Source organism: Pinus tabuliformis, chromosome J (genome assembly GCF_031772625.1).
Source record: "Pinus tabuliformis cultivar Carrire ecotype Pingquan chromosome J, CPIR1, whole genome shotgun sequence".
NCBI lineage: Eukaryota > Viridiplantae > Streptophyta > Pinopsida > Pinales > Pinaceae > Pinus > Pinus tabuliformis.
Window position 1 is genome coordinate 94,497,083 of NC_142295.1, and position 19,159 is coordinate 94,516,241.

The 19,159-nt window shown below is 32.8% G+C and overlaps 1 pseudogene; it reads left to right on the top strand.

Annotated features, from left to right (window-relative positions):
- The first annotated feature begins 9,094 nt into the window (after positions 1 to 9,094).
- Positions 9,095 to 9,188, top strand: LOC149225680 (U6 spliceosomal RNA; annotated as a pseudogene).
- Positions 9,189 to 19,159: the final 9,971 nt, after the last annotated feature.

Consider the following 19,159-nt stretch of genomic DNA (forward strand, 5'->3'; position numbering starts at 1 on the left):
CACCATTTTTTATTTTCTATTTTTTAAGAATTCACTTGCAGGTAATTTCGTAAAGGGTTAAAACCTACATAGTTCTCACCAAACAAGGGCAGTGTCTGGTGGCCTATCACAGTGAGACACTCTTAGATACAATTTGAAAATACCCCATCTATGCTAAAGAGATGTATTCTATCTTGCAGGCTTGCCGAAAATGGAAACATTACATTCTAGGGAAGGAGACAATTATCCACACATATCACCAACCTTTTTAGTTTATACAGACACAAGGGAAGTTGTAGAATGATCGTCATCAGAACTGGTCTACATATATGCAAAAATTCCATTTGAACATTGAATGCAAGAAGGGAAGCACCATTCATGTTCAAGATTACCTCAATCGGTCCCCAGTTGCAACATTGACTACTGTTCTCAACTCTTGCGGCCACAAGACCTTTGGATGGCCGCAATTGTACAAAAATATCCAAAGTTTTCCACTACGTACTAGATTCTAGTGGATAGAAAGAAAGTTATAGATTTCCACCTCTAGGACACATTATTATGCTACCTGGGCCACCTTTGTGTTCCTTCAAGCGAGCGTGCAACTAATTTAGGCAGCGCACTATAATTGGGTCGTGGGACACTTTGGTGTGGAGAAAACTATGGTCGTACTACAAAAGTATTTTTATTGTTCAAAACTACGACATGATGTTGGAAAATATATTAGATCCTACATTGTCTATTCCATTTCCAAGCCAACCATCAAGAAACAAGCCCTATACACTTCTCTGCCTACTCCCAGCTAACCCTGGGAATCCAGGCTCCATGGAATATCTATTTGTCCTCCCTTCTACCAAGCATGGTAATGACTATGTATTTCTGGTCGTGGACAAATTTTCTTAGATGGCTATAATGGTGGCCTGCAAGAAGAGTATAACAGTAGAGGACGCTGCCAAACTCTTCTTTAAATAAGTGTGGGTACATTTTAGGATCCTGCATAACATTATATCAAATCGTGGTAGCAGGTTCTTGAGCACATTCTAGTCAAGTCTCTAGTCATTATTAGACACCAAGCTCACCAAATCGACTGCATTCCATCCCCAGACTGATGGCCAAACAAAGGTCGTCAACATGATGATAGTGCACATACTATGCATGTACAACTCCAAGCATCCATGAACCTGGGATGGGAACCTTCCCTACACACAACACAATTATAACAGAGCTCTCTATAGCTCAACTGGACAACCACTTTCGAGTGGGTTTGGGATTTCAACCACTGTGTCCAATTGATGTTGTCATGCCTCATGCGACTACATAGGCATAATCTACACCTGTACAATTTGAAGTTGATAAAGAAACCAAGTTTATTGAACGCATCCAACACATCCACCAATAAGTTCAGGCATCTTGGATAAATCCAATGCTAATTACAAGCAACAACATGATCAACATCGGGTGCTACATAAGTTTCATGTGGGCGATAAAGTTTGGTTGCATTCACAAAAAGGATGCCTTGTTGGAGCCCATTAGAAGATCCGAACACTCTGATACGGGCCTTACACCATGACCAAGGTTGTGGGTGATAATTCTTTCGAGCTCAACATTCCCCCATTCCTTGGCCTTCACCCAATGTTCATTGTGGACTGCCTTCAACCATACTTTCCATCATTGTTAGACACATCAAACATTGCCAAACAACTAACACCAATAGAGCTCAACCTAGATTGTATGGAGCATGCCACAATTAATCGGATCATGGACACACAAATCAAGAACACTCGCCAATAGAGGATCCAACTGTATTGGGTTGTCAAAGTTGGCCAGCTCCTGCACAAAGGTTAGTACCTCACCAGGGACTAAGTTCAGCAAAAGTTTCATTATCTCATGGAGACACTCAACGCAATGGGGACCATGGCTTCCTAAGGGGGAAGGACTGACCCAAGTGGATATTGGTGGCCACTCGCCTATTCCACTTGGACCCCCAACTATGTTTGTTTCAATTTCCTTAATGGTAGCATAATTTACTATTTTTGCAAGTGCTTAAGGTCCTAAACTTTTGAAGCTGTTTTGAGGCCCTAAACGACATTTTCTTGGAAAATAGATAGACCCATAAATAAATGCAAGGGTATGTAGTCAAACATTGTTTTCCTTGGTGAGATATTTTTAGCGAGGTATCATACATGTCAAACGAAGATCGTATGCTAAAGTTATGATCCCGAGAAGTTGATGTACCGACTAACCCCAACGGGGCCCACAAACTTTTGGCACTTCATCTCCTAGGGTTGGGTTTTTGGATGTTGAGGGTTTTCATTGTTTCTCAATAATAAAAAGGCCTTCGAGCCTCATTGTAACACAATTCAGAAGGCATGTAGTCGTCACATCTCTTCTCAAAGATAAGCTACCATCACCCGAGCTAGTTTATTTCCATTCTGCATATAAACAATTTGAGTATTTGTTATTAATGAATTGAAGTTTAGTTTTCGTCATAGGTTTGTGTTTCTGTTTAAGGATGTATTTCATTTCGTTCCATAAATCTCGATCATTATTGGTCCAAATATTTTTATCTTGTGCTCAAATGACTTTGAATCTGTTAATCATTTATTTTTCTGGTGTGATTTTTCTAGGGCTCTCTGGGATGCGGCCCTTAGTTTATTCAATATTCTGGACCATGGACCCGTGTCTCCTCTTAATTAATGTCTTCTTTGGTGGTGTCATAATATGGGCATATTTAAAGCTCTGCCCATCTTCATTGCATGGGGTATCTAGAAAGAATAAGCATATTTTTGAAGGTTGGCCCACTGATATCTTAAGTATCCTACCTCAGATAATGGGCCTCTTCACCGATTATATTAGGCCTTTTAAACGTTCCCGGATTCATACTTTATGCTTTCCTCCTAGTCCTATATCTATTAATGTAGGATTCTTCGACAGTGCATATCAGACTATTGTTTGTGGAGAGGGTGCCATCATATTTCTCTTTGACATCTTTTCAAATTTGGGTGTTGAGGATCTAACACCAAAGCAAAGATCACGAATGTTTGGGCCCTCTCATATATTGTTGCCTCCATGAACATTGTCTCTCTTTAGATTTATGGAGATTCAAAGTGTGTGATTATCTGGCTTGTGGGGAGAGGGCATATGAAGGTACTTTCCCTCTAACACTGGATGGATCGAATTCAATATCTTAAGGGTCTCTTCCTCAATCTATCCTTTCAACATATATTAAGGGAATGGAACCAACATGTTGATTACTTGTCCAAGAAATCTCTACAGGTGGAGGAAGGGCTCATCTTCTTTGAAGAATGAAGGGGCCTTTGGTTATTGAGGAGGGGATCAATTCAACTCCTTAATGACCTTCAGCGAGCTCCAACATTTGATATGTCATGGTGTTATTTTCTTTCTGTCAGCTCATGAACAACTTATAATATTTGTCTATAAATAGTTATATCCTTTTTGTCATCTAGAGATTAGTGGTTTAGTGTTACTGGTTATATAACCTTTGTACATAAATCTTGTTGAGTTATTTTCAACATATAGAAGTGTCTATCATGCCCATTTTTGATTATTGCTAAACAATTTTGTGATGGTTGCCTTTCTTAATAAAAAAGACAATTTCTATTATCTAAAGAAAAAAAGGTCAACAAATTTTCTCTACAATACTAAAAATAAATAAATAATTATTTATTTACATATATAAATAAAAATAAATAAAGTATTCAAATTCAATAAAAATGAGAATATTCAAATATGAATAACTAAAAAAACATAATTATTATGAGTTTCATTCCTATGATTAAAACTCATCACTATAAGGTCAATGTCCAAAGTACCATGGTGTGGCAAATTAATGCAACAAATCCAAAAATAACCAGGCTACTTGCCACAAGCGGTACTGATACAGCTTGAGTGGGCCAAATGGTTAAGAGCATGTGTTTCCTGGTAAGAGGTCACAGGTTCAAAACCAGAGGGGGGTAAAGTATGTATGCCTTTGTAGACTTAAGAATCAAATCCTCGCGCAAAGGTGGGTCCCTTGTCCCACAAACAAGGGGGTCTCATACACAAATTTGGTGTTTGGCTTGGTCGTGACCTTAAAATTGCATAATAATAATAAAACAAAAAGTGGTATTACCACACATTGTCTTGATTTGTGTCATGTCAATCACCCTACAAGAGTGTAGGAGCAGGGACATGGTAGAGAATGGAGAAAAAGAAGTTAGATGGGAAGAGATGGTTCATTTCTCTATTTTTGTTTTGAAGAATATTCAATGTTTATTAAATACTAACCCAATTTCAAATTCGAATATGATTTTCTAAATAAAAAATATATAAAAATATAATTTTATATTTATTTATATATAAACTTATTTAATATATTATTATTATTTATATAAATAATTTTGAATTAATAAATTTTAAATTTAGATTTAAGATTTTTGTGATCCATAATGTAAAAGAAAGTCTTTCGGATTAATCACATTGTTAAGATTTGGTCGACGTTTCGAACCAACTAATGTGGTTCATCTTCAGGACTAGGTGAGAAATCCATTGATAAGAAGGAATACATAGTAAAGATGCAACATTGCCCAGAGTTAGCCTTTAAAAACTAGTTGTTGGTGAATTAATTAATATGAATAAATAGTAAGGATGCAACATTGCCCAGAGTTAGCCGTTAAAAACTAGCTATTGGTGAATTAGTTAATAGGTAAAGAAAATAATTATTTGGGAATCAGTGGTAAAGAATTATTTTATTAAAATATTCTATATTTAGTTGAAAATAGTTGTTAAGGAATAATTAAATATAAAATATTGAATTTCAATATTATTGAATTAATGTAAAATAGTTATGTATTAATAATTTATATCATCTTATTTGTTAGGGGTTGACTTATTAGAAAACTAGTTATTTTGAATTTAAAATATTCAATCCCAATATAATCTAATAATTATAAGTTTATTAATATCAAGTTTATATTATTTGAAAGAGGGACGATTAAGTTCTTCAAAACGATAGCCATGCTAAATTAAATCAAATTAGAGTTAAAGGTTAACTAGAAAAATACTACTAGTTATTTTGTATTGTTATGCACAAATATTTTAGAAAAAAATAAAAAATTTAGATAATAATAATAAAAATAAAAATAGGAGATAAGGCCGAAACCAAAAGAAAAGAAAATAAAAAGAAAATACAGAGGAGAAAGGAGAAGAAAGGAATGATGAGTTATGATGAGAGAGCTCGAATCAAATATATCCATGGAACCATAGATAGGACTGTCCATATCCTTAAGAAGATTAATGTCTCTTCTTCGTTCAAACCTTTCAATAGCATTAAAAATTCTCTTAGATCTTTTAAAGACCCTATTGGTCCTAAGGACTGGAAAGGGGTCTACTTTGTTCCGTGCTCCTGTGGTATCCCCTACATTGGAGAAACAGACAGATCTATTAAACATAGAAGCAATGAGCATGTTGTAGACATTAGACACAATCGCTCCCGCTCATCAGCCTTAGTTGAGCATGCAGAAAAATCGAAGCACCATGTCTGCATTGAAGAATCCAAAGTCATAGCTAAGGTAGATCACTTCCACCACAGGAAGCTTAGAGAGGCGATTGAGATCGAAAGGCATGCCAAAAATCTTAATAGGGATGATGGTTGGAAATTGAGTAAGCGCTGGATTCCAGCTCTCTCATCATAACTCATCATTCCTTTCTTCTCCTTTCTCCTCTTTATTCTCTTTTTGGTTTATTTTCTTCTAGTTTTTGCCTTGATCCCTATTTTTATTTTTATTATTATTATCTAATTTTTTATTTTTTTTTATTTTGTCTAAAATATGTGTGCATAACAATATAAAATAACTAGTAGTATTTTTCTAGTTAACCTTTGACTCTAATTTGATTTAATTTATCATGGCTACCTTTTTGAAGAACTTAATCATCCCTCTTTCAAATAATATAAACTTGATATTAATAAAGTAATAATTATCGGATTATATTGGGATTAAATATTTTAAATTCATAACTTCTAGTTTTCTAATAAGTCAACCACTAACAAATAAGATGATATAAATTATTAATAAATAACTACTTTACATTAATTCAATAATATTGAAATTCAATATTTTATATTTAATCATTCCTTAACAGTTATTTTCAACTCAACTAAATATAGAACATTTTAATAAAATAACTCACTATTAATTGTTTTTACCTATTAACTAATTCACCAACAACTAGTTTTTAACTGCTAACTCTGGGCAATGTTGCATCCTTCCTATTTAATGGATTTCTCACCTAGCCGAAGATGAACCACATTAATTGGTTAGAAACATCAACCAAATACTAACAATGTGATTAATTCGAAAAACTTTCTTCTACAAAATTTAAACTATTAAAACAAAATAATATTTTTTACATTAAAAATAATAAATTTAATAACAAAAAAATTTATAATCCAATTTGAATAAAACAAATTAAAAAACTTTCTAAATATGTAATTTCCTTTATTATTATTATTATTACTTTTAAATATTTATTATAAAATCTTTTTAAATTTTAATTAATTTGTTTTCTAAAAATAATATTTTTTAAGGTGTGACGCATTAGAGCTTAAATATGTTGAAATTCGGCCATTTTTTTCCAAAAAAATCTGACTGTAAGAGTGATTGAATTTTGTTTTTGAGGGTGGAAATAAATTCAACACCATCAAAAGCCAGTGGGCACCCAAAATTTTGAAGCTTGACAACTTTTTCCTAAATCCCGTGATTGTAAGAGTGCTTGAATTTTGTGTTTGAGGGTGGAAATAGATTCAACACCATCAAAAGCCAGTGGGCACCCAAAATCTTGAAGCTTGACAACTCTAACTGGGATTTCCAAAAAAGTTCGCCCTATTTTACCAAAATCCTTTCAGAATTCCCATTGTTTTCGGGGAAAATTTGCAGCCTCTTTAGACTACACTATTTTTTAATCTTTTACAGTGACATGCGAAATCAAAAATTCATTGTTGTCAAATGGATTTCCCAAAAGTATTATACTATTAGAGATTTATGGAATAGCACAGTGTATCCAACATTTCAGATCCATCATCAGAGACCAAAAGCTTGTTCCCTAGCAAGCTTTTGGTCCTTGATGATGGAGGAGTAACCATCAGAAACTTTGGACAAACTAAATCAGTACATGGTTCTCTTCCGGAAATCTCTAACAAAATTATACCAACTAATTTATGTGTGGCATTTATAATATTTGTTTTACTAAATTTTCTATATATTTTGGATTGGCTTTTCTGTCACCAGATTTCAATTAGGAATAGTTTTTAATTGTAATTTTTTAGAGTTTCCCGTGGATTTTTTGGCAGAATCCAAGAAAAAAATTATGCTATTTAAACTGGTTTTTCATTGCATATATAAATTCAGCACCTTCAAAAATCTCTGAAACACTTTTATTGTAAAAAATTCACCAACAAACTTTCCAAAAAAAACTCCATTTTCAATTTTGAGATAAAAAGGTAACGATCATACTTTGATTACATTAAATTCATCATGAAGATGAATTAAAAAATTCTGATCAGCCGCCGACAAAATTGACGAGTAACCAATGAATAGATGATAGAGAGGTCAACAGCAACAGAACGCCACTGCGTGAAATTCCATGCACATTGTGCGTGGCTTCCATGCCTTCGAACTGAGAAACATATAAAATTATTATATGCAGTTGTCTATAACGCTATTTTTTGAAAGTTTTTTTGGTGGGTTTTTCTGGTCGAAATCCGGCAGGAATTTATTGGAATCGAAAGTTTGATAGCTAGTTTCTGCACAATGAAAGCGTCCCAGGAGTTTTTCAGGGTGCTGAATCCAAATATACAGTTAAAAAACCATTTTAACTGCAACAAATCAAGATTTAACCTCAATTTCTTTGGATTCCGTCAACATTATAAACAACTCCAAAATTATATGCTTGATATTAACGTTAAATTCTGATCAGCGCCGACAAAATTGTCGAGTAACCAATGAATAGATGATAGAGAGGTCAACAGCGACAGAACGCCACTGCGTGAAATTCCATGCACATTGTGCGTGGCTTCCATGGCTTCGAACTGAGAAACATATAAAATTATATTGTTGATATTAACGTTAGTTTCCCATTTATATAATAAAGTTAGTTATCTATGTAAGACATCATGATAATTATGTTGACTGGATGCTTTCCTAAAATTTAAAATATTGTGAAGTGCTGAAAATAATGTTAATGTTTCCTTACGCTGAGCTCGAGAAATAGTTATGCTTTTGCCGAGGACCTTGTTGTCAGGTTGATATGCACAGATGGAGAAAGCAGCCCGACATAAAGTCTACATGTATTCATTCTTTGGTCCTTTCAATCTGCATAGTGCCTGCACTTTAAGGAGCCTCCAACCAAAGAAATATATTGTTATCTGACATGCCAATATCACTAGGATCACTGGGCTTCCAATGACCTACCATACCTGCAAAAACCACATACATAGATTCATGGCATGCCAACCAAAGAAATATATTGTTCTCTGACATGTCAATATCACTAGGATAAGTGGGCTTCCAATGACCTACCATACCTGCAAAAACCACATACATAGATCCATGGCGTGCTAACCTCACTAGGATAATTGTTCTTCTAGTGACCCATCAGAATTTCAAGCAGAGCCTCCAGTGGTATAATGTCATTATAGATTTGTTGGTGATGAGACATGTTGTCTCAACAATGATTCATAGTCTAACCATAGGGTCTTAGGGCATAACATCCCTAGAAAGGTGATCAAACTAGCAAGTGATAAAGGATTTGGCATATTTGAATGGAATTCATAAGTAGTGTGTAATTCTATGTTAAATGTGTTTGAATTAGAGCTAGGTATTTTGGGAAAAATTTTGGTTATTGGTATCAACTTGGTAAGTAATAATAATGTTATATTATTTATTTTATTAGTTTAAATTTTATATATTATTTAATTGAATGAGTGTGAAATGCATTAAGTTTATGAAAAATGATAGTATTTTATTTATCTATATATATTAGAGGTAAAATTATTTTAATCGGATGAAATTATAATTATTAATTTTATAAAATTAAGTTGTAATAAGGTATTTGAAGTCTTGTTTTTTCGGAGACATCCGATAAAATTGGAACGATATTAACATGGCCCCTACGCAAGGATGACACGCACAAATCGAGAAATGGTCCAAATTTTCCTTTCTGAAAAAAGGTATTTGAAGTCTTAATTTTACTTTTACATGATTTTATTTATCTAAAATTACAATTTTAACAAAAATTTTATAGCTACATTATAATAATAATTAGAAAACTTCAAAATTGCACTGCATTTAACTTTTTTTCAAATAATTACAAGTATAACTCATAAATTAATAAAATAGAAAAACTGAAAAGCTCAATTAAAAATTAAACTATGAAATAGTTAACATTGGAGGAGTTCTTACACATATGTAAAAGACTTATAAATAATCATCTTATTATAGATTAACATAATAGTATAGAGATCTAGATTGGATAGTTGGGAACGTGGTTTGTTCTCTCTTCTAACTTGGTTAAATTCTTATAAAAAGATATGTTAACCACTTGTGATAAAATTGGAAAGAGAGACTACATCTTATGGTTAAATTCACAATGTTTCATAATATTTTATCCCTATGTCAAGTAATTGTAGACTGTGTTAATGTGCCTTAGCTAAATTCACAATGTTTCATAACATTTGATCTTCCTATGTCAAGAAATTGTAGATTAAGGGAGTTGTCTAACTAGGTGGAGGAATTGTCTTGACAGCCTAAAGTGGTCCGCAAAAAAAATTCAAAATAGCACCATTAAAAACGTCTAGAACACCTAAAATTTTGAAGTTTAACAACTATAACTTGGATTTACAAAAATCTTTACCAGATTTTCTAACTGAATTTCCATAACTTTCCAGGCAACTTCTCAACCTCATTAGACTATGCAGTAAATTGAATGGTTGAAGTACCTTGTTAATCTCCTCACCACCACCTCACTACCTAGGTTCAATTCCTCCAAATAACATGCTTACCCTGTATTAATTAAACTCCCTATTCAATACGAAAATTAATTAAGCTCCATAGTCAATACGAGAAGGCCTCAATGAAACCAGTGAAACCCAACTTAATTAAGCTCCATAGTCAATACGAGAAGGCCTCAGTGAAACCCAATTGAAAAATGAAAGAGATTCAAATATGGGATCCCATCCAGAGCGTGATAATCAAAGCGTGCCATGATTTAAGTCTAGTCTCAAATGACAAAAAACACATGGTAATTATGCAACTCCGCATGGCAATAAGGGTAGAACTTGTTCCCCCTGACTGGTACAACCTCTCGTAACGTTAGGGCCAACGCAATTTCATGCACACAAAGGGCGTCTTTTGATATGATAAAAATGGACAGGTACTTCCACAGGCCAAGCTTTCAAGAATGATGTGAAGGTAGAGGTCATGATTTTGGTGTGTAAGAAGCAAGTTCAACTCGAGATGGCAGCATTTAAAAATATATGTTGTTTGATTCTAAATCCAAATAGGTAATATCTTCATTGTTTTTGATTCATGCATGTGGGATCAATACATTAATGTCTCAGAAATAATATATATAATTGCATATATAGCGATCACAAAGTTAAAAGTTTCTTACCATCAATAATATTAACATTATTGATGATATTAATATTTAAATAATAGAGTATGCTATCACATCAACTTACATACAAGTATTAAGGCAATACATATTTTAAAGGTACATATTCATGGTTTATATTTATGGTCTACATTCGTAGTTTATAGTTATAGTAGTCAGTTTTTATGGAGAATAATTTTGTTAAAACATTACTTTATCAACATTTAAAATATAAATTGTATTTAATATTTTAACAAAATTTATTTTCTGGAAAAATATTATATTAATTTTCAAAACAAATATTTTAATAAAATATGTTATTAAATATTTTTAAATAATAATTTTTTTTATTATAAATAATAAAAAATATTTTCGCTTTAAATTATTATATATAAAAAATTATTTTAGATATCATTTTTGGGATTCAACTGCTTTAAGTAAATCATTCATTTATAACTATTTTCATGAGAGGTAGTCGTTACTGACTAATTTCTCATTATTTTTGAATAATCCACTCAACATACTCACAAAGATGAAGAAGTGAGATTGAAACTAGTGAAATGAATCACATAGCATATATATATATATATATATATATATATATATATATATATTGTTTTTGAGAATGCCTTTCTGTTAATCATATTATTAATTATTGGTCGACAACATCTAATGTCATTCATCTTTGTCAAGAGAATGAATACATGAGATGGTTGGAATCATCAACCAACAACTAATGATGTGATTAATCCTGAAGACATTCTCAAAAAAAATATCAAGATATTTACTTCATATACATATGATATTGTTGAAATTAAAAGAATCATAAAAATAAACTAAATTATAAGTATGAAAGAGATGTTGTAATGTCATGTTATGTTATGTTATGTAGACATTTTGACTGAATCAAATAAAAATAAAAATAGAAATAAAATAAAATAAAAAGAAAATTAAATTGATCTAGGCTAGTTGTATATATATATAACCAACCTAGATAAATTCTAACTCTGAATTTATGAAGTATCCATAGACTCATTATACAACCCAATATGAGGGAGATGTGTAATTCCATCCTTGCTCAACTTGGAGTTGACAGGTGTCCCTTAAAAAATTCTTTAAATATAAAAAAACTACTTGTTATAATAAAAACATAAATAATTATATATATTTGGTTAGTTTTAATTAAAAACATTATAAAACATCAATAATCCCATTCTCATTGTGCTCACTTGGTTTGTTGTTAATATTAAAATCTAGTATGAAAAAGATGTGGTAAAAATATTTCACTTCCACTCGTGGAGCTAAGAATAAAATATTTTCATATATTTGTTAAATAATATCATTTTATATAACTATACACAGATAAAGTAATTAAAATGAGTATCCATATTAACTAATATATTTCAATATGAAATATACGTGTGTTAATTTTGACCTAAGAAAAATGTGTAGTCTAATTTATAGAGGAAATAGATTTTTTCACGGGAATTTGGTAAAACAATTTCAAGAAAAAATATGATTTTTGTTGTTGTTTAAAATGCATTTTTGAATGCATAAATGGATTCATCACCTTGGAAACCCATGGGGCACTTGAAATCTACAAATTGAACAACTTAAACTAGAGTTTTTAAAAATCTATGTGGAATTTTGGTTACAATTAAGCAAAGAAAATATAGTGAAAAAGATCATTTTGTCCATCAGTTAGACTATGCCTAAGAAAAATATTTCAACCCTCAAAAGGAAAAAGTGATTAAAAGTAAAATAATTTAGTAACTTTTTAATAAGAGGGAAATGTGTAACTCAGTTGATTTTTAATAATAATAATAATAAATAATGAAAAACTACACTCCTCTATAGGTCCATCTCAATGAGGGATTTATCGAGCACTAAAAGGGATTGAGTGTAAATATTTTTTCAAGTTTTGAATTCTAAAAAGAAGTTTGCATATAATGAGATATGCGATTTGATCCCTCTTGGATCTTGGTAGATCCGTGGTTAAGACTTATATCTATCTATATATATATATATATATATATATATATATATATATATATATATATATATATAGATGAATTAAACATGTATACATTAAAAGAAAAAACATGTAAGAAGATTTTTAATTATGAAGATTTATCTTCACTTGATTGTGGAGATTCTTAACTTATAAATATACTTCATTATAATAACATGGCTTATCAATACCTTATACCCAAAAAAAACCATAACTCATTTGACACACACATATATAATTTTAATTTAATTTTATAACATTTTTACGTTTGGAATAGAACTTTCAAAAATTTAATTTAATTATCAACAACTATTAGTTGAATGGTAGGGATTTAACATCAAGGAATATTCTTATTAGTAGTAGTCATAAATAAATGATTGAGATTAATTTGAAAAAAAAGTTATATGAACAAGTGTCATATGAAATAGGTATGGTTTTTTGAGCACATGGTACTGATAAGCCATGGTATGGTTTTTTGAGCACATGGTACTGATAAGCCATGGTATTGACTCATGGTATTGTAACAAAGCTTATTTACATGTTAATAATTTCCATGGTAAAGTGGGGTTGGATATCCACAATCAAGAATCTTGTTATTTGTTTTTTTTGTAAATATATATATGTTTTGTTTATATATTAATAATTTTATAACAATAATAATAATTTAAAATAATTTATGATTTAGTTAATTTTTATGATTTTTAAAATCTTGGTAACGTTGACATGTATCATGAAGTGTTTGATGCCTATCATGGATAAATGCATTTCAAGATTTACCATCCATCTAATATATAAGGTTGCATTAGTTTAAGTGAGTTCAAAAGCAAAAAGGACATAACTCCCATTAAAATAAATCTCAATTCTCTATCCATCATTATTAGTAAAAATATTCCTTGGACTTTCAGTAAACTTAAATCCCTACCATTCACATATTAATAATTGGTAATATAATTAAAATTAGGGAAATTCTATTCCATTATCACAACCTTACAATTAAATGGCTAGTAAATGTTGATAGACAATATAAACATTTATCTCATAATACATCTCACATTGCCAAGATTAATAAATAAATAAATTTAACTATTAAAACATAACTTTACTTTAATATATATCTATATATATATATATATATATATATATATATAACAAGATTCTTAAGCAAGAGATTCATTCTCATTTAACCTCAAAGATTCTTAAGTTCTAATTAAACTTTATTACATGCACCAATACTATATGCCTAAAAAAATCATAACTCTTCTATATCAAAAATCAGATATAAATAACTAATAAATAGTAGAGATCAAAATAATAAGTTTAAAATTAGAAAATAAAAATAAAAGAAAAACCTTAAAAGTAGGAAATAATATTAAAGAATCCAATAAAAATAAAATTAATCAATAAAATTAACCAAAAGTCAATGAAAAATACATAAGTAGCTCTCTGGGGTCTCCTATGGTTAACAGCTTCCTGGGTATCCCACAACTACAGATATATGGTGATTCCAAAATAATAATTGACAAAGTCTTGGGAAAGGCATCCATAGACAACCCCAGATTGCAAGGATGGATGGAAAGAATTTCCACGCGTCCTCATCATAAATCCTATCGAACCACAACACTAATTTACTTAAGCAAACCTCCTATACCAGCTCACAGTGACAACCCCCCCTGGTCTGGTGGGACTGGCTCACTTCCATATCATCTGCCCGCAAGGTTTTCCCACCAGACAATGCTTATACCCTAAGATTTGAGCTTTGTACTCAACATTGCCCTTACTTCAAAACACACTAAATATCTCAAAGAGACTCCTAAAGGCTCTAACAACAACACAACTCCAAAAATAACCACCCTCAGAAATATTTCTATGCACTGAACAAATAAGACCACCCTCCCTTACTCCTGGGGGTCTTTGCAACCTACAACAGTGGAGTCTAGGCGCAAACCTCAAAAGTTACGCACTAGACCACCATTTCTCAAACAACTAACCCCATAATCAACAGAGGTTTCAAAACACCAATTAACAACCCCAAAAGAAACCATTATAATATAATTACCTGTAATTGGCCAGGAAAACCAGATAACAAACCAAAGGGGAATCCCTAGCTCCATGAGCACCAATTTACATTCTAGATTCTTTATCTAGATTGTAAATTGCCTCACATTTGGAGCCCCTAATTCAGCAAGAAACTCCAAATACGAACCAATAGCTCCTATATAAACAAACTCTTTCTAATTATTGAGAATCAAACTAGTAGTCTAGCCTACAAGACAGGGAAACCTTACCAGAGTGTGAGGCCCAAGAATACGTATACATTTCCCCTTGTAGACCACTATGAACAAACTCCACCACGCTGGCTTCGGTACTGTCCTATAGGAAGTTGATATGTAATTGAAAACTAAAGGTGATATACAAATTGCAAGTGAAATTTTATATGTGTTTTGGGTAATGGATCAAGTTGCTAAACACATTAACAAGTTATTTTTACACACAATTAACAGACAAACATAGACAATAAACCATTTCAGAAACACATAACAACAAAACATGACAAAGGATTTCACCCCTCTCATGGGTTACATCTCCTAGTCCAACTTCCAATGTAGGGCCTCTTTCATTATGCTCAAATATATGTGTTTACATGATTTTTTATTGATTAAAATGAAAAATGAATGTCTCAAATGGATCCTGAACTATCAAAAACTCCCAACTGGGTTCTTTCTACACCTCATTTGGCCAAAACTTGAGAAAGTTGTGCATGTTACAAGTTTTTCCCAAATTCCACAACTAGTCATCTTACAATTTGACCCAAATTTGGCTTGAGCGCCCTAAACTTGGAACCGACCCGTAATTCTGGCCTACAAAGCCACCCGACGGGTGAAATTGTAGGACAATTAAACTGCCCATTGACACCTAGTTCCAATAATTTCAGTCATGTGGTTGCGCATAGGACCAAGTTTTAGGCCTTTATTCTTGGGTTCATGGGTTAAAGGCGTGCCGATTTTCCACTACGATATGGTATCATGGGCGCACATGTGGCCTGGGGTTAGGCTCCTTACACCTCCACGCACCTAGTTTCTTGTGTGTTATATGACCCCGTGCTGGCCCCTTTCCCGTTGCCACGCACATGGTATTATGTCGGTTCCTTGCGACTTGGGGCTGGCCCCCCAATATTTCCACCTCCGGTCATGGGATTTGGCTCCAGTGTTGGGTTTTATGTGGGTGCTGAGACCTATGGTTCGGGCTAAGCCCTAGCCCCAACCCCCCTCCACCACGGTCCTGTGGGTGTGGGGTGTGGCCAAGGGATAAGGCTTAGCCTGACCCTTCCCCCAAACGCGCCCACCATAAGCTTTAAATATAAACCATTTACCATATATGTTAAGTCTTATGCAATGGCGAGTTGGTTAGGCCTTGTGTTGAATTTTGAGCACTAAACTTATCCCCTGGATGACTCCTCCCCATTGGAAGCTTTTCGACCTCCAAAAGCTCATTTTCAGTTGACAAATAGATGAGGATATTGTTCCCGGACCTTTTAACCTCAATCCATTTGACTTCGTTTGTTTTTGTCACTTTGAGCTTCTTGTGAAGGTACTTCACTTTTGAAGTCTTTGTCTTTCTCTCAAAGATAGGACCTTCTTGTAGTTATTCAATATGTTTAGAAGAAAAACTTTTGTTAAAGAAATATGAACATTTTCTCCTTGACCTTCAATCAAAGGAGACTTATTCAATTTCAAGTTCACTTCACCTTGAACACTATAGTCATCATGATGCTTAGCATGTCTAGCCTTCTTTTTGGCTTGACTCTTCACCAAATGTGAATGCATCGCCATGCACCATTCTTCCTCAAATCCAAAACATAATCAAACCCACAAGAAGATATTTTAGAACCAATGTCATCTTTTCAAATAGCTTTTACTTCTACTTTTTGACCCTTGCACTCTTTAACACTAGCGTGTTGTTCATACCAATGTTCAACAATGATGCATCTTGTTGCAAATGAACTTCACATTGTTTTCCTCAATTAGGAGGCAACATGCTAGACTCCTAAAACATCTTATCACATGGATTAGAAACCCCACTGAAATCAGATTTCAAACTTGATTCATATCCTTTAAAGACTTCAGTTCCATCAACATCTTTATGTTTAATCATCAACAATGTAAAATTCTGACCTGCATTTACAAACCTCTTCATTTGTCCAATATTCACAAGAGATAGATTCAACTTCTTGCTATGTGCTCTAACAATGTACTCAATCCCATGTTTAAACAAGTGATAATTGTTCTCATGGAGATGAAAGATGGATTTCCTATCATATAAGTATGGGCTTCCCAAAACAATCCCACAAATGTCAAGTAGTACCACATCAAGTTCTACCTCATCAATAAAATTTGCAGTGATGGAAATCTAAGTATGCATTTTCTTGTCACCTGCAACTTGCCATTGTCACATACCCAACCCAAAGGATAAGGTTTATGATGAGGAATGGTTTCTAAATTTAGTTTCGCGACAATGTCTTCTGAAATGAGGTTTTCTTGTGAACCACTATCAAACAAAGTATCTACCTTGTTATGTTTTGTGATGATTCTAATATGGAACAACTCTATTCTTTCTCTTTCATTTTGAGTTTTAATGGGTTTGCTAGAAGAACTAGTACTTGAGATTGAATTGTTACCTTTCAATCCCATGGCTATGCATTTTGTTTCATCCCCGGAATTAGATCCTAGATCTTGTTGTGTAGTTGCAACAATATTTTCTTTCTCCCTATTATTATACTTTTTGAGTTTCATCTCAGGATGAAGTTTCCAACAATGGTCTTCATCATGGCCTTCTTTAGAACAATGTTTACATGCGATATTTTCTCCTTCTTTCTTGATTGAATCATTCTTCTTGTCCTTACCTTTAAACTTCCCTTTTCCCTTTTCTCCAGACTTGAATGACTTCTCACTAGTTTCTTCAGAAACATTTTCCCCTCTTGCCTCTAAATGAGTTCCTTGTACATAAACTTCATCTAGTTTTTTAGGATTAAACATGAGAATGGTATGTATCAAGTAACTATGTAATCCTCCAATGTATTTGATCAAAGTATCTTGAGAGGACAAATCTATACCCAAAATTAAAGCTCTTTTCCTAAACTCTTGAATATGACTTGCACATTTTTCCCCTTAGCTTTCCTAAAGTTTTTCCAATCCATAATATTTTTTTGCATGTATGTTAATGGATAAAACTACCTTATTATTGCAACAACAAAATCATTCCAAGAGGATAAAACCTTACCATGTTTCTTCATGTCCTCTTGAGTTTTGGCTTCCCACCAAATAAGTGTTGCACCTTCCAATCTAAGAGAAGCAAGTTGAATTTTGGTCTCATCATCCTTGATTCTTTGTATCCTACAATACACTTCAATCTGACAAACCCAATTATCTAATTTCTCAGCATCTACCTCTCCATTATACATAGGCAATTCAAACTTTATATCAAGCTTAAGAAAAGGAGTTTTACCATGTCCTTTTGGAGAATTTGGAGGTGTTTGTGAAAGGGTAGAAGAAGTAGAATATGAGGATGAAGATGAGGATGAGGATGATGGAGGTGAAGGTGGTGGTTTGTCACCATTCCCTCCATTCCCTTTTGGAGGCTTGTCTCCTTTTCCTCCATCTCCTTTTGGATGTTTTGAGCTCTCTCCATACAACCTTGCATTTCTCTCTTCATAAAGAACCTTTACCATTTCATACATCTCAAACAATGTTTTTTTAAAAGTTCTTTCATCTTCAAACATCCCTTTAGGACCTTTTTCATGGGCCATGACTATTGAAGCTTGAGGTGTGTTTTTTCTCCTTGAAAAAAATTTGAGATCTTGGATCCAAAAGTTCTTCTTCACCTCTTTTGAGCTTCAACCTTGTAAGCATAAAAAAACACTTTCAAACAAAATCAAACCTTCATAATAACCTAATGCTCTAATACCAAAATGATCTGTAATTGAAAAGTGAAGGTGATACACAAATTGCAAGTGAAATTTTATGTGTTTTGGGTAATGGATCAAGTTACTAAAAACATTAACAAATGTTTTTTAAACACAATTAACAACCAAACAGAGACAATAAACCATTTTAGAAACACATAAAAACAAAACATGATAAAGGAGTTCACCCCTCCTGGGCTACATCTTCTGGTCCAACTTCCAATTTAAGGCCTCTTTCATTATGCTAAAAAATATGTGTTTACATGAATTTCCAGTGTTTAGAATGCAAAACAAATGTCTCCAATGGATCCATAACTTAAAAAAATCCCATCTGGGTTATTTCTACACCTCATTTGGCCAAAAATTGAGAAAGTTATGCCTGTTACAAGTTTTTCCCAAATTCCATAGCTAGTCATCCTATAATTTGACCCAAATCTGGCTTGAGCTCCCCAAACCCATAACTGGTGCACAATTCTGGCCTACAATCCTGCTCAATGGGCGAAATTGTAGGACAATTAAACTTCCCATTAATGCCCAGTTTTGAAAATTTCAGTCATGTGGTT